This window comes from Thamnophis elegans, chromosome Z (assembly GCF_009769535.1).
Source record: "Thamnophis elegans isolate rThaEle1 chromosome Z, rThaEle1.pri, whole genome shotgun sequence".
NCBI classification, from domain to species: domain Eukaryota; kingdom Metazoa; phylum Chordata; class Lepidosauria; order Squamata; family Colubridae; genus Thamnophis; species Thamnophis elegans.
Window position 1 is genome coordinate 53130313 of NC_045558.1, and position 24349 is coordinate 53154661.

At 40.2% G+C, this 24349-nt stretch overlaps 1 protein-coding gene across 4 annotated transcripts in view; it reads left to right on the plus strand.

The window, feature by feature from the left end:
* Positions 1 to 24349, plus strand: part of POMGNT2 (protein O-linked mannose N-acetylglucosaminyltransferase 2 (beta 1,4-)) — a 48838-nt gene that overhangs the window by 17072 nt on the left and 7417 nt on the right. The window contains exon 1 of one of the 4 annotated variants that reach the window (XM_032236900.1): positions 9347 to 9505. The exons of the other annotated variants lie outside the window; for them this stretch is intronic. The gene's annotated coding sequence lies outside the window, so the exon portion shown is untranslated. Of the gene's footprint in view, positions 1 to 9346; positions 9506 to 24349 lie in introns of those variants that run through there. 4 annotated transcript variants of the gene reach the window in all.

Consider the following 24349-nt stretch of genomic DNA (forward strand, 5'->3'; position numbering starts at 1 on the left):
CATATTCCTTAGAATTTGTTATTTTACCTCAATGGATGGAGAGTTGCTATGAAAAAGTATAGCCTGAGTAAGACCCGTGCTCCAGTGTCCCAGCAACAGCAGGGCCAGCATGCAGAGCGGGCTGAGGCCAAGGTGAACTGAGAGTTTGGACCATTGCGGCCGCAGGCAAGTAGATGGTGGGATGGAGGGCGGGGCCATTGGTAGCAGTGCTCTCATTTCCGCTGGCCCCTGTACTCACTGTCTTCTGTAGATGAAAAAAGAGACATTCCTAGTGCTTATTTTTGATCCCAAAACTGGGTCTTATTTTTGGGGAAACACGGTAAGTAGGTAGGCAGGCAGACAGGCAGACATGGATGTGTGGGTGTGGTGTGGTGGAGGAAAGGTCCAGAATAGGGCAAACAGTAGTATTTTGGACAGGTAGGACAACTTTTTATAGCAACAATCAGGGATTAAATCCAACCTTTTAAGCACAGGCAGACATTTAGTTAACTGATTCATAAATCGGTTGTTTGAAATGCAGTCAAAACTCTGTACAGTATTTTAAATGTAGTTATACTATAGATTTAGGATGATTGAACCTCAACATTATGTGGACCCGGGAGGAGTCGGAACAGAGCATTAATTTGCTAGAACTTAGGGCCATAAGGTTGGTGCTACAACACTTTGCACCTTTTATTATGGACCGGCACATGTTGATCCTAACTGATAACATGACAGCTAAGGCGCACGTAAACAGGCAGGGGGGCATGAGGTAATTACAACTTATGAGGCAGGCAAGTGAATTGGGAGACTGGGCGGACCCATGTACGGTCCGTAGTGGCAAAACACATCTCGGGTAGAAAACGTTCAAGCTGACTGGCTCAATAGGGCCACGGTGGATCAAGCGGAATGGCAACTCCATCCTTGTATTTTTTAAGAAGTCACACATAGATTTGGGGTTCCAGCGGTTGACCGGTTTGCCTCCCCGTGCAATACACAGCTACCCAGGTTCATCACCAGGTTCTGCACGGGGGCAGAGGGAGTGGATGCCCTGTGGCACCCCTGGCTCCAGGGGCTTTTCTATGCCTTCCCTCCAATTCCGCTGCTGGCCAGAGTGATACGCAACATCATCGACAACAGGGCAGAAGTCATCCTCATTGCTCCTCACTGGCTGCGCTGCCCATGGTTTGCGGACCTCAGGGTGTTGTCTATAGAGAGCCCCTGGAAACAAGCAGTTGGTAGAGAGAAGTATATGTTATTGTGGGAAAAATTGTAAGGAAATTAAAATCAAAAATGACAAGTACAACAACAATTAGTAAAATGAATAGAAAGGCAGCATCCAATCCAACATCTTCACCCTTAAATCAGTGCACAATTGAGAGCACACTGGGTATAGAGAAAGCAAGCTCAACAATGAACCTTCAATGTATGCAAGATGTATTAGCAATGATACAATAAACAATGCTGAAAACACAAGAAACAATTACAAAAACACAAGAAACAATTACAAAAAAGCATGAAGAAACAATTACAAAAAAGCATGAAGAAACTAGGAGAAATCATGAAGAAATTAAACTAGAAATGGGAGAAATGAAGAGTGAAATTAGAAGAATAGATGATAGAATAGGGAAAATACAAAGTGAAATAATGAAAAATGAAGAAAAAATTCAAAAAGTAGAAACAAAGGTAGAAAAAATGGAGAAGAGAATAGAGATGGTAGATGAGAAGCTGACTACACTAAACAGACAATTAGGGGGGAAATAGTGTTTTTGGAGCTTGAAAAAGCTGGCTTCTTTCTGCGCTTTCAAAAATAGTAAAAGAAAAGGAAGAGGATTTAGAGGAAACAATCACAGAGATTGTTGCGAACATATTACAAAAAAACAAACAAGAAATGAGAAGGGTCATAGATGAGGTGACAAATTATGCCAGGAGACATAGGCTCCCAAAAGAAATCCACGTACAATTTACTAGAAAATCGGTAAGAGATGAAGTATATAAGAAAGTGAGAGAAGAACAAATAACATATAAAGGAAGAGAGGTACAAATCCTGAGACAAATCCCAAAAATAGTGAGAGACCAGAGAAGTCAATATCAGTTCCTTACACAACAACTAATAAGGTACAATGTAATGTTCAGATGGCTCACACCATCTGACCATCTCACATCAGAGGGAGTGATTATTACCTGGCAGGATAAAAGATATAAAATAGATACAGTCGAGAAAGCACATGAGCTCTTTGAACATCATTTTACCGCTGAGGAAGAACAAGAAAGTAAAGAGGAACCAGAGAGTAGAAGTCAAGAAGAATAGTCAGTTGAAAACAGGGAAGAAGAAAGAGAACAAAGAAGAAGACAGGAAAGAGAACAAATAGAACAAGAAGGTAGTAAATAGGAATAGAGACAAGAAATGCAAGGAAACTAAGGGCGGCACACAAATAATACAATGGAACAAGAAATTAAGTTACTCTCACTAAATATAAATGGATTAAACTCACCGGAAAAGAGAAGGCAAACTTTGACTAGATTACAAAAAACAAATATGGACATAGTATGCCTTCAAGAGGTACATATTAAAAACCAACATAACAAACTACTAGAATATTCAAAGTTAGGAAAATTATTTATATTAGCACAACAAAAAAGAGGAATTGCAATATACATCAAATAATGGATAAATGCAAAAAAAAATATGCAGATGAAGAGGGGAGGATTTTAATGATAGAAATAGAAACAGAACAAAGAAAAATTCTTCTCACAGCAATATGTGCCCCAAATTAAAACCAAAAATAATTTTACAAGAAGATTCACCAAAAAATAACAGAAATAAAACATGGGGATATATGTCTAATTGGTGACTTCAATGCTATAACAGATACCAACAATGACTACAAGAGTAACAAAAGAAATAAGAAAAAAAAAGAATGCTACCATCTACCTTTTTCGAAATGGTGCAGGAATTGAGCCTGAAAGATGTATAGAGAGAAAGTAATATAGGAAACAAACAATTTATATATTATTCAAACCCCCACAAATCATGGTCAAGGATAGATATGATTTGGTCAACCCAAGAATTGAGAAGAGATACAGGATTGAAATAATGACAAACACCTGGGCGGATCACAACCCAATAAAAATAACATGGAAAGGACCAAAAAAGAAAAAGAGATGGTCAATGAATCAAAGAATAGTGAAAGATAAAGAATATATAAAAATGATAGAAAGAGAATTGAAAGTTTTCTACGAAGTAAATAAGAAAGAAGAAATATCGTTACAAAATTTATGGGATACTACAAAAACTTTTACAAGAGGGTTGACAATAGCGTTTTGGCAAGGAAAAACAAGAAAGAGAGACAAAAACAAGAAACATTAGAGAAAAACTTAAAGAATTGGAAATGGACCTGCAAAAAAACCCCACAAGAATCAAAAATAAAGGAGAAAAAAGAACTAATAAAACAAATTAAATTTGATGACACATGAAAAGATGGCCCAAAAAAATCAAATTTGCAAATCAAAACTATTTTGAAAATGCGAATAAACCGGGAAGATGGTTAGCACACAAATTGAAAAAAGAAAAAGAAAAAAGAATAATACATCACAAAATGAAAGGGGAAACATACAATATCAGAAAGAGGAAAAAAAATAGTACAGAAATTTTTCAAGAATCTGTACAGCAAAGAAAATATATTACAAAACAGTATCGAACAATACTTAAATACAAGGAATCTACATGAAATTGAAGAAGAGAGAAGAGAAATGCTAAACAAAAAAAATCACAGTGATAGAATTAAAGGAAGCATTGAAGAGACAAAAAAATAATGAAACACCAGGCCCAGACGATATACCTGTAGACTTTTATAAAGCCATGCAAGAGCAGACAGAAACAGTGATTTTAGACTTATTTATTGAAGCACTTATAGAAGCAAAGTTACCAAAATCATGGAGGGAAGCATATATAACATTGATACCCAGAGGATTCGGACCATCAACAAATAAAAAATTACAGACCAATTTCTTTACTAAACGCAGATTATAAAATCTTTACATCAATAATGGCAGAGCAAATTTAAAAAATATTAAATGAAATTATCTACACATATCAAAACGGCTTCTTACCAAAACGTCAGTTAAAAAAACAATATGAGGATAATTATAAATACACTAGAATATTATGAAGAGAATCCGGGAGAACAAGTTGCACTGGTCTTTTAAGATGCCCAGAAGGCCTTTGATAACTTGAATTGGCATTTCATTATCACACAGTTAAAAATGATGAGATTTGGAGAAAAAATTATAAAAATGATAGAATCAATGTATTCGGCCCAGACAGCAAAAATAATAATAAATAATGACACTATAGAAGAAGTTAAGATATGGAAAGGAGTGAGACACGGTTGTCCATTATCACCTTTATTATTTATACTATCATGGAAGTTCTACTAAAAGAAATTAGAAACAATCAAGAAATAAAGGGATTGAAAATTAAAAAAAGAGGAATATAAAACAGGCATTTGCAGATGATATGGTATTCATGTTAGAGGATACATTAAAATAAGAAATTAAATTAATCCAAAAAATAGAGGAATTCGGTAAGGTAACGGGACTTAAAATTAATAAGAACAAAACAAAGATCATTACGAAGAATTTTACTAAAAAACAAGAGCAAGAATTAGAGGAAAACGTGGGAATGCAAATAGCCAAAAAAGTAAAATACCTAGGAATTTGGCTGACAGGGAAATGCTCAGCAATTAAAGAAGATAATTATGTTAAAACGATTCAGAAAATTAAAGATCTGGAAAATTGGAGGAAACTATAAATATTCTTAATGGGAAGAATTGCCATCATTAAAATAAATATACTACCCAAAAAAATATTTTTATTTCAAGTGGTACCGATTAGCCTAGGGAAATTTTTTTTCATAGATTTAAACAAATTAATTGCACAATTTATTTGGTCAGGGAAAAAACCACGAATTAAATTAAAATTGTTACAAAACAGTAGGGAAAGAGGAGAATTTGGACTTCCCGATTGGGAACTTTATTACCAAGCAGCAGCTCTCACCTGGATAAAGGACTGGATCAATTTTAAAAACAGAAGATTATTAACAATAGAAGGTTATAATTTGGAATTGGGTTGGCACGCCTTTATCTGGGATGGCAAAGACAAGATTCATAGCTATTTCCAAAAACATTTAATTAGAAAAGCTGTACTACAAACATGGTTAAAAATCAAAACAAAACATTATAATAAAATCCCAACTTGGCTATCCACCATGGAAGCTCAGATATACCCGAACATATTGGACATAAACAAGATAATAAGATATAAAGACATATTAGACAACCAAGAAAGACTAAAAACAAGGCAAGAACTGAAAGACGAGGGAATAGATATTGGCTGGTGGCCCTATTTACAAATACAGGCAAGATATAAAAAAGTCAGGGAAAGGGATGGATTCTATAAGGAGACGCAAGAGCTGGATAAAATTTTACAGGGAGCCGAAGAAAAATTTATTAAAAATATATATCACTACTTATTAAAATTTAAAATGGAAGAAGAAACTGTGAAAGAAATGATGATAACATAGGTGATAAACTTTGGGTATAGTATAGAATTGGCGGAATGGGGAAAAATTGGGAAATAAACTACAAATTAATGATGGCAACGACTTATAGAGAGAACATGTACAAGATGTTCTACAGATGGCACCTTCCACCAGCAAGAATTGCAAAAATGTTCCCGGAGTGTTCACCTATCTTCTGGAAATGCAACAAACAACAGGGAACATACTACCATATGTGATGGACGTGCACAGCTGCGAAAAAGTATTGGAAAAAATAAAAAAATTGGCTAGAGGAGATTACTACACATCAAATTGCACTAAAACCTGAATTATTTTTGTTAGGGATTATAAAAGGAAATTATGAAAAAAATACTAGATACTTAATTTTACACATCATTACAGCAATGAGAATTATATTCCCACAAAAGTGGAAAAATAATTATATACCAACAGAAGAAAATGTAATTTAAAAAATATTGGAATGTGCAGAGATGGATAGGCTCACAAAAGAACTAAAAGATAAAGGCGAATCTGAATACTACTCCGTATAGGGTTTATTGTACAATTGACTAGAGGAAAGGAGGGGAAAATCAGGAAAGCAAAAAAGAAAGGAAGAAAGATCAACAAAACAATGGACAACTACAAAAATGGAAAAGGATTAAAAGATTGAAATATGAGATAGACAATAGCAAATAAATATTACACAAAATGATGTAAATGTAGTAAAAACTGTTACGCATAGAACACACAGAATATTATATATAGAATGAAAAAAATGTATGAAATGTAAATGTACAAATATATGAAGTCGTAGTTATAAAAGATTTATTGGTATAGATAAAACAGACACAACAGACAGGTAACAAATGTAATGTTGCAAAGATGTAAAGTTTGTACAAACAAAATAAAATTTATTTTTAAAAAAGAGAGCCCTTGCAGAATTCCACTGGACAGGGTGTCATTGCGCCAGGGGTCACTGGAGCATCCAGAACCACAATGACTGCCTGGCGATTGAGCAGGACACTCTGACTCATTCTCCCCTAGAGTAGTAGACACATCCAGGCCTCCAGGAGGCCCTCCATGGTCCACATTTACAACGCGACCTGGCAGATCTTCTGTACGTGGTGTTCCACAAAGGGTGTCTCTCCACCAATAGCCTCGGTGTCACAAGTGTTAGAATTTTTACAGGATGGGCTAGACAAGGGCCTATCACCTAACACTATAAAATATCAGGTGGCTGCTCTGGCCATCGTTCTGTCCGGGCATGGGGGGCCAACCTCTATCTCAACATATTGCAATAAGGCACTTTCTGAAAGAAGCATCAAACTACGACCTCCTATAGTGCATAGGTATCCTACACAGGACTTATTGAAGGTGCTGTTGGCTCTTACCAACCCTCCCTTTCAGCCCCTCCATTCAGTTTCCATGCAGTTTCTCATGTGGAAAGTGACCTTTTTGGTGCCCATCACCTCCACCAGGAGGATTTCGGAATTACAAGCCCTGTCAGTCAGGGAGGGTCTGTGTACCTTTCACAAGGACAGGGTGGTGTTGAGACTCGACCCATCCTTCACCCCCAAGGTTGGTTCAAGGTTCCATAGAGCACAGAAGGTGGTTCTCCCAAATTTTTGCTCAAACCCTAATAGACCGTTAGAACAACAGTGGCATGAATTGGATGTTAGACAAGCACTGAAAGTTTACATACAAAGGACGGTGGATTGTTCGGAATCCCTTTTCATCTCTTTTCAGACAAGCATCCTTGGGACACAATCTACCATCAGTAGATGCGTCAGGGGATGCCTAGCCGCTGCTTACCGAAATTCTCAGGAAGAGGTACCTCTGGGAGTCACCGTACACTCTACAAGAAGTGCTGCGACAACCGCAGCCTGGGCGACTCAGGCACCACTGGAGGAGAATTCTAGAGCAGCAACGTGGGCATCACCTTCGTCATTTATACATAATTATAAATTAGACAAGTTTGCATCTTCCTATGCAGCATCTGGAGGGAGGGTCCTGCAATCAGTGCATACTGACAGGTAACTCGGACCAGGGTAGATCCCTCCCATATGGTCACTCCAACTTGGGTATGTTTCATACATGGATGCTATCCCCACCTTATTGAGAAAGAGCACTGGTACTTACCTGATACGCCTCTTCTAACAAGGTGGTGATAGCATTTAACGTAAGGAAGAGTCCTCGTTGATACCTCTGGCAGGATTCACTTGATTCATTAAAGATTGTTGGTTCAGGATAACGCTTTGAGTCTTTGTGTATTTATTTTCCTTCGCCGAAAAGCTGGGTAAGAGTATCCACAGGGAAGGGTTATGAAGGGTACTAATTAATTAGTAATCAAACTCAGTCCAATCAGAGAGCAGACAGGGTTAACCCATACATGGATGCTATCAGGTAAGTACCAATACACTCTTTGGTTCTGAAGTGGGATCAAAATGCTAGCTTTGGAGGGAGCGTAAATCAGCTTAAGAATCCCTTAACCAAACAAGAACCAAACAAGACGATTTTAAAAAAGCAAATGGAATTGATGAAATAAATCTCCTAAATAAAGAATTGGCACAAAAAAATCAAAAATGCTAAACAGAACTTTTTTGAAAACGTAAACAAAACAGGAAGATGGTTGGCATATAAACTGAAAACAGAGAAAGAGAAGAAATTGATACAAAGATTTGGTAGATGAGAAAGGAACTTTATACTACCAAAATGAGGATTTTAAAAAAAGTCAAGATTATTATGAAAAGCTGTATGTTTCAGAAGAGAAAATTAAAGAATATTTGGAAAAAGCAGAACTACTTAAAAGTACCAGAAACAGTGAAAACTATGTTAATTAAACAAATATCAATGATGGAATTGTCAGAAGCAATCAAGAGACAAAAGAGCAATAAAACATCAGGACCAGAAGGGCTATTGGCAGAATTTTACAAATGTAAAATTCAGGCTAGAGGTCTGAAACCTTAAACACTCAAAGAGCCATTTGGACCTGTTTCTCACAGAAAACAAAACACCGGGAGCCACAAAACCTTGGGGGCATGACAAACTCAACATCACTCCCACCCAATCACATGAAAGCCCCCACCACCACCACGCCTCCCCAGGTTTCATGGCTCTCAGTGTTTTCTGTGGGAAATTGGTCTCTCTCTCTCTCTCTCTCTCCCCCTCCCTCCTTCCCTCTCATTTCTGTTTTTCTCTCTTTTTCCTCTCCCACTCCCTCTCCCTCCTTTCTTCCTTCCTTTCCTTCATTCCTTCCCTTTCCCTTTCCCTCTTTCTTTTTCTTTCTCATTGAATACAATAACATATCCAAAATAAAGTTATTAATTATGGGAAATTGCTTCTCTGTAGTGAAGAGAAGTTCTTAGTGTTCTTAGTGAATTCTAAGTTATTAGAAGCTGGCAAGATTGTACTAACAGCAATAGCATATATATTTGATTTCTTTTAGATTTGACAATATAATGCATTATCCAATTATAAATAATCTTATTTTCAGATGCATTTTTTGCCATCTCTGTTATTTTCTTTTTTTAAAAAAAGACAGACTTGCTTCTAATTTGTGCCTTCTAGCAAACTGCAATTTTTTTGGCAAGAGATGTAGCTTGCCATTGTTTTTGTCATAGATCTAAGAGAGTTCTTTCTTTCTTTCTTTCTTTCTTTCTTTTTCTCCCCTTCTCTCATTTATTTCCCTCTCTTTTCCCTCTCTTTCATTCTCTCCCTCCAGCGCTCTCTCATTTCTCGGTCCCCCTCTCTGTCCCCCTTCTCTCTCTCTCTCAATTGTTTCTCTCTTTTTCCTCTCATTTTATTCCTCCATTTTCTCATTTCTCTCTTTTTCTCCCCTTTTCTCTCACTCTCATCTCTTTCTCACGTGCGCGCGCATGGGCACAAGCAGGATACCCTCCTGGGCCAGGATCATGGCAGCAGCGGGGATGGCGACTCCTTCTCCTGCTGCCGCCACTGCACAGTGAGGTGAGTAGCTGGTTGTGATGTGCAGCATGGAAGCAGCATGGCATTGGAAGTGTTAAATAGAAATATTAGACAAAATATAGAAATTATGGAAGTAAAAAAGGAACAGTGTAAACTATAGGCATTCACAGATGATTTGGTCTTTATCTTGGAAGACTCACAAGAAAATGGACTTAAATTAACTAGAAAAATAAAAGAACATGGTGAAGTTGCATTACTGAAAATAAACAAAGAAAAAACCAAAATAATAGTTTAAAATGTTACAGACACACAGAAAAAAGAATTAATGAGGAAAATAATTATACAGATTGTCAAGAAATTTAAATATTTAGAAATTCAACTAACAGAAATGTGTGTAGCTATTAAAGAAGATAATTATTATAAATTGGTGCAATAAATTAAAACAGACTTGGTGAAGTAAAAAAACCTACAATTATCATTGATGGGAAGAGTAGCCATTATAAAAATGAATATCTTGCCAAGACTACTATATTATTCAAACAATATCAATAAAACTGGGGGAGAAATATTTTAAAGAATTAAATAAAACAATATTAAAATATATTTGGCAAGGACAAAAAATAAGGATAAGTTTGAAAATGTTGCAAGATTCTAGAAATAGAGGTGGGCTATCAGATTGGGAATTGTTTACTTGGGTGAAAGAATGGATTGGTTTGAGGGAAAAAAGACTATTGACCTTGGAGGGACATGATCTTATTAGGTTGGCATGCTTTTTTATGGTATGGAAAAAATAAAATACATAGCTACTGTATTTCCAAAGACACTATGTTAAGATTGCATTATTACTAGTATGGGAGGAAATTAAAGAACAACGTTATTTGAAAATATCAGTCTGGCTCTCCACAATGGAGGGACTGATTTATCCAAAAAAAATTTTTATAAATCTTTTTATTAAATATTCTTGGAAAAAGAAAAACACAAGTGTTTAGTTTCCCCCCCCCACCCTCCCCGCCCAAACCCCCCAACCTTCCCCCCCCCCAACTTCCCAGAATCAATACAGGGTATAAATCTTTAGCAAAAAGAATCTAAGATACAGTTTAAGGGAAAAAAAAAGATGGTGAACAACGTATTTCCATTGAACTCTAGCTCCTCCTTTCTGAACTAACTCTAGATAATTTATAATTCCTGATCTCTAATCATAAACTATCTGGAGTTTCTTAGTCCCGTATTTGTTTTGAGTATAATCAATCCATCTTTTCCACTCCAGTTTGTATCTCTCGTTTGAATGGTCCTTAAGATATGCAGATATTTTCCATCTCGGCTAGGTTTGTTACTTTCAATGTCCATTCTTGAATAGTAGGCAAATCTTCCTTCTTCCAGTATTGCGCCACCAACAATCTAGCTGCAGTTATTAAATGCAATATCAGATTAGTCTACAACTGTACAATCAGTAATGATGCCTAACAAAAATAACTGAGGGATAAACTTTATCTTTTTTTAAAGAACATTTTGCATAATCCACCATATTTTAATCCAAAATGCTTTAACCTTTTTGTAAGTCCACCATATATGAAAATATGCAGCATCCATACACTCACATCTCCAGCATTTAGGTTGTAAGTTCGGATACATAGAAGCCATTTTTTAAGGATCTAAATGCCATCTATAAAACATCTTATAAAAATTTTCTCTCAAGTTTTGGGCCTGTGTAAACTTTACATTTCTCACCCATATCTTTTCCCATGTATCCAGCATTATTGGTTCTTTGACATTTTGAGCCCATTTAATCATGCAGTCTTTAACTAGTTCTGTTTCCGAGTCAATTTCTATTAGTACATTATATAATCTCTTTATATGCATTAGACTTTGATCTCTAATTTGTTTAAATAAATTATCCTCGACTTGCATAAAGCCAATTTTTTGATCTATTTTCCATCTAGCCTGTAACTGCCCGTATTGAAACCGTGTTTGAATTACTTTTTCCTTTTTTAGTACATCCAAGGGTTTCAGTTGTAGTATACCTCTTTCTATAGTTAGAAGCTGTCTATAAGTAGTTCTATCCTGTTTTTGTACTATATTCATATTTTCTATTGTCTAGGAATAGCCCACATAGATATCTTATCATTTAATTTGTATTGGTATTTTTTCCAAACCCGCAGTAGAGCATTCCTTAAAATATGACTTTTAAAATTCTTATCCACCTTTTTGTTGTATAGCAAATAAGCATGCCAGCCATATACCAAATCATACCCTTCAATATTAAGTATTCTATCATCTGTTAAATTAATCCAGTCACTAATTATAGACAGAACTACTGCATCATAATACAGTTTTAAATTGGATAATTTCAAGCCTCCTCTTTCACGCACATCTTGCATTATTTTTAGTTTTACTCTCAGCTTCTTCCCTTCCCATACAAATTTATTAATACCCTTCTGCCATTCTAGCAGGCTTGCATCTTTTTTAAGTATTGGTAATGTTTGAAAAAGAAATAAAAATTTAGGTAAGATATTCATTTTCAATGCTGCTATTCTTCGCAGCAAAGATAACTGTAATTTTTCCCATTTTTTCATCTCTGTCTGTATATTATGCAATAGTGATTCATAATTATTCTTATATAACTTCCCGTTTCAGGTTGAGATATAAACTCCTAAGTATTTGACCTTTTTAACTATTTCACATCCTGTTGTTCCTTCCAGTTCTTCCCTTTGTTTAGTGTTCATATTTATAGCTAGTATTTTTGTTTTCTCTAAATTTATTTTGAATCCTGACACTTGACCATATTGATTGATCATATTCATTAATACCTTACTAGATTCCTGTGGTTGGGTTAATGTTATAACCAAGTCATCCGCAAAGGCACGTACTCTATATTCTTGCTGCCTAATCCTGATTCCCTGTAGGTCCCCCGAACCTCGTATTTTATTCAAGAGTAGTTCCAAAGTTATGATAAACAATAGTGGGGATAAGGGACAACCCTGCCTTGTACCTCTCTCAATATTAAATGAGTCGGTTAGACTCCCATTAATTATGATTTGGGCTGTTTGTTCCTGATATATTGCTTTAATTGATTTTAGAAAGTGCTCTCCTATTTGCATTTTTTGCAATATTTTCAGCAGGAATTTCCAATTCACTCGATCAAAGGCTTTTTCAGCATCTAAAAATATAAGCGCAGCAGGGATTTGGTTATTCTTCCCCAGGCATTCTAATGTATTGAGAATTAATCTTAGTACCCATTTGTCTCCCTTGAATAAAACCTGTTTGATCATTATGAATCAATTGCTGAATAACCAACATTAACCTGTTCGCTAGTACCGTATTTATCGGCGTATAACACGCACCGGCGTATAACACGCACCCCCCATTTTAACACAAAAATTTGAGTAAAAATTTTTTTCATTAAAAATAAATGACTTGGAAGCTCGGAACTTAATGTTGGATTAAAATTTATAACATTAGAACATGAATTATAACATTAACTCCTCTTAAAAGGCAAATATGAAATGAAAAAACACCTCTTTGAGCAAAAAAACTTAATCAGAATCACTGCTTTTTGGAAAACCAAAAACCTCTTCCTCATCTTCACTCTCTCCCTCTTTTTTCCCTTCCTTCCCCCTTCCTCTTGCCTATCAACTTCATCCTCTTTGTCTTTCTGCTCTTTCCCTCTCTTCCCCTTTTCTTCCTACCTCCTTCCTTCTCCCTCCCTTCTTCTTTTTCTTCCTTTCTTCTTCCATCTTCCTCCTTCTCCTTCCATTCTTTCTCCTTCCATCCATCTTTTCTCCTTCCATCTTCTCCCCCCCTCCCTTCTTCTTTTCCTCCCCCCTCCCTCCTTCCTTCCTCTCCTTCCCTTTCTCACACACAGGAAGGGGAGGGGGGCTATCTAGTCGCTTTCACAGCATAATTTCTTTATCTAACTTTTAAAAAACAGTGTGCAAATCAAACGAGATTTTCGTAACCTGCGAAGCACCAAGTTATATTATGTTGTTACAAATTCGCAGCTACTCCATTCTTTCTGATAGGGAACTACATTTCCCAAGATGCCTCAGGTCCTCAAAGCGCTGAACGCAGCTTTGCAATTGACTCCAGCGAGGCCTGGCAGCCGCCGGCTGGGGTGGTTGTCAGGGCGATGCGGAGCGGACGCGCCGTTTGTTACTGCTTCCAGCAATCAAGACGGAGAAGGGAAGCGACTGAAACGGACGCTGGCCTCGCTCTCCTGCTGCGGCTTCTGTTTCAGTAGGGAAGAAAACTTCCTTTCGCTTCCCGAATTTGACTGGGTCCCGGGGCTTCTGCCGGGCGGCAGAAGCCCGGGAAGCGAAAGGAAGTTTTCTTCCCTATTGAAACAGAAGCCGCAGCAGGAGAGCAGGGCTGCTGCCGGCCGTTTCACCTTGCGCAGCGAATTTGACTGGGTCCCGGGCTTCTGCCACCCGGAGTATCGGCGTATAACACGCAGGCAGGGTTTAAGCTTGCAATTTTAGTTTTAAAACTGCGTGTTATACGCCGATAAATACGGTATTTTAGTGAAAATTTTGTAATCTATATTAAGTAGTGATATGGGTCTATAATTTTTTGGTTGAGTAAGATCTTGATCTTCTTTGGGTATCAAAGATATAAAGGCTGTCTTCCAAGATGGGGGAACCTTCCCTTCCACTTGGTTCTTATTAAATAATTCCTTAAGCGGTTCTACCACTTCTAATTGCAAATTTTTGTAATAGAGCCATCTGTACCCGGTGCTTTCCCTGCTTTTAGCTGTTTAATTACCTGAAGAATTTCCCCCGAAGTTATTGGTTGGTTCAGTCTTTCTCTATGCTCGTCTTTAACTATAGGTATTTTTTCTTTGTCCAGGTATCTATCTATATCTAGGCCTTGAATTTTATCACTCTTGTACAATCCTATAAAAAGACATTTTGAATCTCATCCTGTTGATACACTTCCTTCCCTTTAAAATGTAACTTCGATATATTATGAGACTTCTGTTTTTTCCTGATCAGGTATGCTAGCTATCTACCAGATTTATTTGCATTGCAGAAAGTGTTGTGTTTTGCATATAGCAAATTAGTAGCCACCTGATCTGACATCAACATATTAAACTGCTCTTTTAATAATGTGATTGTTTCTTTAATCTTTTTATCTCCTGGTTTTAAGATTAGCTCCTGCTCTCTCTTCCTAATTTCATTTTCAAGTTGAGTTCTCTTTTCCCCCTGTTTGCATCTATGTAGTCTATTCATATTTATCAGAACTCCTCTCATATATGCTTTACTTGCATCCCATACCATTTCCATAGATGTACCCTTATTCATGTTAAAAACAAAATATTCTTTTAACAACTTTTTACATTCATTAATATTTTTCTCGTATCTAAATAAGTTTTCATTCAGTCTCCAAGATCTTCTTGCTCGAATCCCAGCCCCCAATTCCATCCAAACCGGATTGTGATCTGATAAGGCCCTGGAGCATATCTTCGTCTTTTTTACCCTAAAAGCAAATCATTGGTTATTAATATGAAGTCAATCCTGGAAAAGAATTGATGACTATCAGAAAAAAAGGTAAAGTCATATTCTTCTGGATTCCTTTCTCACCAGATATCTCTCAATTCAAAATCCTCTATCATGTCAAAGAAGGACTTAGGTAATTTTGCTCGCGTTTGGGTATTTTGGCGGAGACCCTTCTTATCTTTCTTGGTATCCATAACACCATTCCAATCACCCAATAATATGCAGGATCTGTAGTCCCAATGTACTAATTTAGCGTGAAGCATTTTATAAAATTTATCTTGTTGTTGATTCGGAGCATATATTCCCAATAGCAGTGTCTTTTCCCCTTCTAATACCAAATCTATTGCAATATATCTTCCATGGGAATCTGCTTCAATTAATTCAGCTTTCAAATCCTTCCTTAAATAAATGACTATACCATTTTTCTTCTCTGTGGCAGAAGCTATAAAGTGTTGCCCAAGTCTTGTATTAATCAGGTATTTTTGATCAGTTGATCTAATATGAGTTTCTTGCAAGCAGATTATATCATTCTTGAATTGTTTAAGATAGTAGTTTATTTTCTTCCTTTTCTGTGGGGAGTTTAAGCCATTGACGTTCCAAGTTAGAAACTTAGTTGTCATCTTTAGCTCCCTGAAGCTTTTTAAGAGCCATCTGAACATCTTGGAATTTAATCTTTGGCCTGGCTCCTCCCACTGCTTCTGAAGTAACACCTGTAGGCTCTTGAATGGTGGCTTGTACTTGTTGCTTTTTTAATTCCTGTTCCATTCACCTAGTAACCACACGAGTTTGTCTTTGTCCCTTAGCTTCTTGTACCTCCGAGAGAACAAGTTGATCCACCCTTGTTAATGCTTGAGTGGTTTGCTGTCTATCCTGTCCTTCTTGCTCTCTTTCTCTGGATCTAGAGAGGGGGGGTGTCCAGCCTTCAATATGTTGCTGTAGAAATCTTGGGCCTTCCATACTGAATTGAGGCGATATCTTTGTCCAAGATAGCTGAATGCAATGCCGGCTGGCGCGTCCCATCTAAACTGTATCTGGCGATTTTTAAGCTCTTCGACTAAAAAGGCATAGCCTTTCCTAGATCTCAACATTTTAGGTGGTATCTTCTTCAATACAGTCACCTCCTGACCCCCAATTTGAAGCTTAGTTTTGTAGGACTCCTGTAATATCGTATTCCTCATATCTCTAGTAGCAAAATACACCACAATATGTCTTGGTAGTTGCTTTTGTCTTGCCAGCCAGGAGTTAACGCGATAAACCTTTTCGATTTTCCAGTCAAAATTCCCTCCTGGCCTTCCCATCATCAGGTCAAAGGCTTCAGAGAGAATCTGTTTCAGGTTCTCTTGCGTTTTCTCCAGGAGGCCCCTTATCCTTAAGGCAAATTCCATTTGTCTATACTGTAACATTATGATTTCATTTTCTGCATCGCTGACCTTTTGCTGGACCACATCCATCTTCATTACCAAGTTCATATTAGAGTCGCTAAGATCTTCTAGCCTTTCTTCAAGTCAGAGTGTGTAGCCTCATAGCGAATTCAAAGCCATCAGGAAACCCCCTCTAATTGCTTGATTACACGTCATAAGCTCTTCAGACATCTGTTTGTTAGCAGCAGATATCTCTTCCTTGATTTTTACTTCCATCATATCAGCATGATTATTTAAAGCATCAATTAATTCTTTCTGCAAGATTTCTCTTGTCAAGGGCTCCCCTGCAGAAGTAGGAGGAAGTAATGACTGTAATTTAGTAGAGGGCGCTGGTGAGCTCCTGGCACTTTTCGATGTGGGGGGAGGAGGGGGAAAATTTTGCTTAGAAGCCATCTCAGGTTTAATCTTCTTTAGTCAATTAAAAAGTCCAGGCAGTCCAATTACACAGCAGTTGCTATTTAGTTTGATAATAAATCACTTCTAGGCTTCGCAAGAATGCTATCAGAGTCTCGCCCCTCCTACACGCTCCTACACAGCTCGGCGCCATTTTGTAGATCTTTCAGCAAGTAATTATCAGAAGGAATTATTTACAAATGGAGCTAAGGATTTATACATACAATTAGAAATTCACAGGTATTGGCTCGACTTGAAATCCACAGTAAATCATTCATTGTGCTGAGGATGAGAACCTTCGTTCTGCAGCAAAAGGCAGAATAAATCCTGGCGCAGAGCTGCTATGCTGCCGGTGCCCCCCCCTTCCTCCCAGATTTTAGGCTGAGAGGATTAGTTAGAGGGCTTTCCAAGCATAGCTTCTCGCCTCCCCCTTCTAAGCCCGAAGGGGAGGTAAACAAACTGATTGCTGTTTAGACAGTTTAACAATGCCAAGATTCGAGAGCTGTTAGAAATAACAACTCCCTGTCAGGCCCTGCCCACCGGAAGTCTCTATCCAAATGTTATTGATATAAAGAATGTTACCAGATATAAAGATATTGTAAATGAAATAGGGGAACTTAAAACTAAACAACTGAGTGATCAAGGGATGGAAATAACTTGGTGGTAATATGTGCAGATACAATCTAGATATGAGGATGTTAAAATGTATGGTTTAAAATAAATAAAGAATTAACAGAATTAAATCAGATATTAACAGGGACAGTTGAAAAATTAATAAAGAAAATACATAGCTATTTGTTAAGTATTAAGACGGAAGATGAACAAGTAAAAGAGATGATGATAGTATGGACTAAAAAATTGGCCATTCGATTAAGTTAGCTCAATGGCAGAAATTATGGGATAGAAATTATAAATTAACAATGTCTACTGCATACAAAGAAAATCTTTATAAAATGTTTTATAGATGGCATTTTCAACCTACAAGGTTAGCAAAGATGTTTAAGGATAATGTCACCAGATACCAGGTTCATACTATCATATGTGGTGACCATGTCAAAAAGCGAAAAAATATTGGACAAAAATACATACATGGGTGGAAAAAATGATAAAACAACATCTAGATTTTAAACCAGAGACATTTTTGATGGGCATTTTATCCAGCAAGAGATCCCAACAAATGAGGATATGATTAGAAAAATATTACAATATGCAGAAATGGATAAGCTAATACTTACAATAAAGGAAAAGAAAGAAACTGAATATTTTTTGACTTGGGACATTTTTTTTATCAATGACTAGCTGACAAAAACAGGAGCTAGAACAGGGAAATATATGGAAGGATCAATGATATAAGAAAGATGCGTTAACTTGGTTAAACAAATATTATTATGATTATTATTACTATCAATATTAATATAGGTTATATTAATGCAGTGAATATTGTGTAAACACTTTGATTATTATTTCTTAAAATGATTTGTACCCATACAACACTGTTCAATTGGAATTGGAATTTTTGTATGTTATAAAAAAAAAAAACTCACCCTAGGTTCCCATGTTAATTGTGGGTTTTTCTACCCACCCATCCACTTGTATGGGGTCACTCTATTTCTGAAAGGTTGCAATCTAAAATATTAATCTTTGACAGGAGAAGTATGCTTGTATATATCAGTGTTTGTGATTTGTAGCACAAATAGCCCTATTCTTGGAGAAAAAGTGTTATCTTGGGCTGATTTTCCAATGGTTTGAGATAGCATAGCTTTTACAAAAGAGGCAGGAGATCAAAATAGATGATTTCCTGTTTTAATTTCTTTTTTTGCTAATGTTCCATTTTTCTCCTAGCCTTTTGTTTTGGTCTGATCTGTGTGCATGCATGCATGCCTCTCCTTTTCATTGCTCCAAAGTATGACAACCTTCTGTCCAATTCCCAACACATTTTTTGGCTTTGCAAAAATGTTCCCTGGTAAACTGTTTCCATTTCCTTGCCCTCTGCAACTATTCAGAAACATTACAGAGATTACCCAATTGCCCTCAGGAAGAAGAGGCAGCTGGAGCAATAGACCAGCCTGACAGGGAGCTTGCTCAGAGAGCCCCCACAGAAGGGGGCAAAAGGATCCCTTTGGAGTCGAAGATGAAGCACAAGCACCTGCTTTTACTCCTCTAATGCTGATGATTGGGGTGGATGAATAGGGAAAACATGGAGAAAATTGCTGAAGATCTTCTTTAGCCTCTCACTGGGGATGACAAAAGTGGGAAATGTAAGCAAAACCAAATGCTCAGGTGTGTATTTGTATATGGTTGTAACTTTAATCTGCATACATTTTTATTTCCGCAGCTGTTAGGATTAATAAGAGTTAAGGCTATTTGAAATGTACTGATTCGCACATGCAGTTCTTCAGTTCTGGTCTCTGTTTGGGCTATTTTTAATACTGTGTTTTAATGTTTTGTTTGTGTTAATTGTACATGTGTGTATGCATATGTTCTCATTATATGAGTTTTTCATTGAGCCACTTGTACTTCTTTTCCTGCAAGTTGAAGGAAGAATAGTTCAAAAGTCTGGATTGGGATTTTCAATTTTCTGTGGTCAAATTTTATCCAATAGGGAAAGGTTACTGTTGATTCACAACTACAGTGCTCCAAAGATGCTGACCAGAGAGCCCCCACAGAAGGGGGCAAAAGCTGTCACCTCAGCTGATACAGCTTCATGGAAAGTAATAGGACTTGTACTCTAATTCATCTGAAAGATATCCAATGGCTTTTAAGTCTTTTCATTGATGTGACATCCAATCCTGTGAGGCCTTGGGACAAATTTAGTGCATAAGAAACAGACCTAAATATTGCCATATCTTGATCTCATCTCAAATTCCATAGAGTTCATATTTTGGGTCTTTACTAAAGTGATGAAGCGAAGCACGCAGGTATCTTGAAGAAATGTATCTTGTTAGAAATGAGTTCATGCAATTTTAAATGTATACAATTTACTTTTTTTTAGATTTCTCTGTATATCTTTGATATGCATATTTTTGACAGTTTCTTTATTGATATTCAATTATTTTTAGAGCTAATGGACTTGCAAGCCAAACCTAATAATGATAATTAGAAATAATGCTAGAGTACAATACAAATAAACTTGTAATTTCTGATTCACAATTGAAACCAACATTTCCATTGCTAAGCAAGTCAATTGTTAAGTGAGTCGCACCCAATTTTACAATCTCTTTGTCACATTTGTTAAACAATTCTCTTCAATTATTAAGTGAATTTTGTGATTGTTAAGCAGTTTCCCCTATCGGCTTTGTTTGTCAGAAACCAGTTGGGATGGCAAACAAATAAGTCAGGTTCTCCTGTGTGCTGCTTGGGGAATCCAAGCATGGGTTAACTTTGTCCATTAGCCTAGAGACTGAGTTATGTAAATTGGTGACCACGCCTCCTCTGACTGGATGGGTCAGTTTTTTAACTCAGTCCAGCCAGAAGAGACGTATTCCAATTTTCTCCAGACTAATGAGATAAATTTAGGATTTTTCTTGGATTCTTCAAGGGTTTGTTCTGCCTTTTGACTTATTTTGCCTTCTAAGGGAGAGGCGGCAGCTCGCTGCCTGCCCAGTCTTTGTGTCTTGTTCCTCCAAAAAGGACTTTTACTGCCGTTGCATAGTTGCATCAGAGGCTTAGTGCCTGACTCCGGGAGCCGTTGGAATGGGGCTTTGTGGCAAGTGCCTGAGACGTTTGAGCTTGGTGTCTTGCAGCCGTGCGGGTTTTATTGCCGCCAGCCCAATAACCGTTCGTGGCGCGGTCCGCCTTGCCTCTTCATTGCCACTCGCGCTAGGAGAGCGCCGCCGCCGCCAAAGCGCTCCACGTTGTAGGAGCCTCAGAGCGGCTTACCGGCTGAATCGGCAACTTAAATTTGGCGCCTGAGGTTGCGGTCGCCATTTTGGGGCCGTTTTCGGCACATGTGCATTAGGCAGCCTAGTTACGAGCGTTGCTGCTCTCGGCGCCTGAAAGTCTGCTGACTCATCGGCCGCCCATTTCCCTCACTTCGGCCCTGGTTGTTCGAGTGGGAGGACCATTCTATTGCAGCTCCTGCTGACCACACGGCCTGTGCTCAGATATGCATCAGATCTATATGTATGGGCCTTTGTCCTTTATCCCAGGTTCTGGGTTGGTCCCGCCTCAGGCCCCTTTTTCCCCTATTCACTCCTAGGGGTTGGTTCTCTTCTGCCCTGGGTTCCCCAGGCAAGTTTCCCCTTCCTTCCAGATAGAGTGGGGTCCCTCTCTCCCTCCCCCACTCAGGGGATCCAGGGGTGGGTGGGCCTGGGGGTCTTAACCCGTACGCAGGTTGGCTCTCCTGGGGCCTGGTTCTGCCTACGGTGGTACGGAGGATTGGATCTGTTCTCCGCCCCCTTCCAGACATGGAGGTCTGGGCCGCGCCCATCGTTGGGCTATGTTCCCCCCTACTTGGTCAGCGGTAAATGATTAAAATAGAAATAAACTAAGATAAAATAAAATAAATTTAAAAATTTTTTTTAAAAAAAAAAACATTTCTATTGAGGCCAGGGGTTCTATCCTGGCCTGCTTAGATCTGTAAACTTTTCCTTTTTGGAGACGGAGCTGTGGCCCCTGGATGGGCCCATTCTCTGGGCATCATGGCTCAGACTGTTTGCTGTGCCCTGGGGCAGGCTCGGTGCATAGCTAGCTGGGGGGGGACCTTGATGCCTCCTCCTAGAGATCCTGGCATGACCATGTTTCTGCCACGGCCATGGTCTGGAAAGAGATCTCGACTCCTCCCTTGGCGCGGAGGCGCTGACTATACAGTGGACGCATTCCTCCGACTTCTGTTCTGGAGGCTTGGGCCACTGGCTCTAGAGTAAACTGGGCCCTTGCCTGGGCGGTTCAGTTGCCGTCCGCCACCTTCTAGTGGCTGCCCTGGTTTCATCGGGCGTGCTGAGCTTCTTAGATGTCCTTCCGTTTGCCACTGCGTGGGACGCCCTCTGCGAACTCGGCTCCCTGTTTTTAGTCAGGCCTCGGTCACGTGATCATGGCAGCGCCGGGAGCGCATTCACGTCCCAGGCGAGCCTCGCCGCCTGGATCTCTTCTGGCTCAGGGCGGCCCGCCTGTTCCTCCCTGGGGCAACCGGGGCTCGCTCAAGTTTGCGTCCAGGATGCTGACCACTTCGGTCACGTCGCCCGGGCTCCAGTGCCGGCGTCACTGACTGAGGACCGGCTCGGCCCGCTGACTCTGGGCGGCCATGCCATTCGAGGGGCCTGGCCCCTTTGGGGGGGGCCCTCGTCCCAGTCCAAGGATGGAGACATGGGACAGTTCGCCCGCTTGTGGCTGCTGCGCCGGCTCTAAATCTCTTTTTGTCATGTGCCAGCATGGATTTCTGATTCTGTCAATAATCTTGAGTTCTCTTCTTCCATTTGCTAGGCAGTTCCCCAGCTCATCCCTCAGGAGCAGATACGGCTCCCTCCTCCGGTCCAGACGGTCCAGCCACAAGGGGGGGCAGCGCCCCTTCCGCTGAGGGAAGGGGCTCGACCTCGGGTCGTCCCATCGGAGGCCGTCAGCCCGCTAGGCGTGTCCTTAGGGCGGTCGGCGTTGGACGCTTGGGCACGGGCCTGGTGTATATGGAGTTGGGCACCCTGTTCTGAGGTCGCCCCCATCATCTCTACAGGGCGGGGCGATGCTTCGCCTTGCTCGTACCTTCTTCCCGTAGGTGGCCACTTCCCTTCGCTAGGCTCAGAAGTTCATCTGGCCCGGCCGGGCCCGGGCCCATTCCTAGGATGGGGGGGGCACTGGCATTGGTTGGACGTACACCGCACCTGGCGGTTCCATCTCCGGCGGATCGAGGGGTCCGTAGGTCGAATCCTTGTAGGCTGATCCTTTCCAGCCGGGGGTCGCTGGGTTCGAGCGTGTCTTCAGCTACCATTGGCGTTGGAGTTCACGGCCCAGTCTATTAGGAGCGCCACGAGCGCAGCCTCGGGGGCCGCGGAGGCCAGTTGGGGCCGTCTGTCGCGCGGCCATTTGATTTGCCCGGCGTCTTCCTCCGGCGTTGTGGTCTGGAGGCCTTCACGGATGCGAGTGTGTCCTTGGTGGCAGGATCCACTGGGGGTGGCGGTTGAGGCTCTCCTTGGGCCCTAGTGGTTCTTGTTCTCCCTCCCTGGGACTGTAGCTTGGGTATGTCCCACGTGTGACCATTCCCTCCCCCTCTTCTGGAAAAAGGACGTTGGTCTTACCTGAACGTCTATTTTCAGAAGGGGGAGGGAATGGTCACAACCCGCCCTGAGACCTTTCTGTCGGGGCCCAGGGGAGGGCCCGGGTGGTTCCCGGGGGTTTTGTTGTGTGTTCGTTTTTTGTCGTTTCACTTCTACCGTTCGCCTTCGAGGAAACTGGGATAGGACTGGAAGGCACCGGTATTTAAGCATTTTCTCTCAGTCTTTGGACCAATCAGGCTTTGAGAATAACCCACGTGTGACCATTCCCTCCCCCTTCTGAAAATAGACGTTCAGGTAAGACCAACATCCTTTCTCATCCACAGGAGCGCCAGTGGCATCACCTGGATGTACGCATGGTTCTTCGTCGCTACATGAAACGCACAGCGTCTTTCAGGTGGTCGGAAGCGCTTTTTGTGTCCTTTCAGCCATCATCCATGGGACAGAAGGTTTCTCCCCATACGATAGGTCGATGGTTGAAGGCGTGCATTGCTCTTGCTTATGACAGCCAATCTTGGCAAGTACCCAGGCGCATCACTCCTCACTCTACCAGGAGTGCGGCCACCACGGTGGCCTGGGCCACGCAAGCCTCAGTGGAAGAAATCTGTAGGGTGGCTACCTGGTCTACGCAATCGCCATTCATCGGACATTACAAGGTTGACGTGTATGCCTCGGCTGAGGCCTCCTTTGGGCGGCGTGTGTTTGAACAGGTGCTCCCCCCTGCGGGGGACCCTGGCCAGACTACCTCCCGCCCTGGATCTTAATTGCTTTGGCATGTCCCATGCTTGGATTCCCCAAGCAGCACACAGGAGAACGACCGTTGACTTACCTGAACAGTCCTTCTATGTGTGCTGCGAGGGGAATACAAACCCACCCGCAGCTTCGGCTGGCCAGGGTTGTCGTGACTTTGACTTCACTGATCTTTCACTGACTTGTGACTTTGACTATGACTGACTTTACCTAGTTGTGACTTGTGTTCTGACATGTTTGTATACTGTTGGGCTACGGCCATCACTTGTTATTGTTATTGTTATACATCATTAAACGGCTGACTTCGTACAAAACTGACCCATCCAGTCAGAGGAGGCGTGGTCCCTATAGGCAAATTGGAAGTTTGGGAATGTGACTACCACTTTGTTTGTAAGGCCGTTTTTCGCTCTCCGGAGCCTCCTGAAGGCTCCGGAAGGTGAAAAACAGCTCTGTGGGCAAACTGGAAGTCATCGTTCCTGAATTCTGGGTTCCCCATGCAGCCATTTTTCGCCCTCCCGAGGATTTAGGGAGGGTGAAAAATGGGTCCATCATGGGCCAAAAGCGGGGGAGAGGGCAGAGGCCACACGTGCATGCGTGCAAGGGGGTGTCACATGCATAGCATGGGTG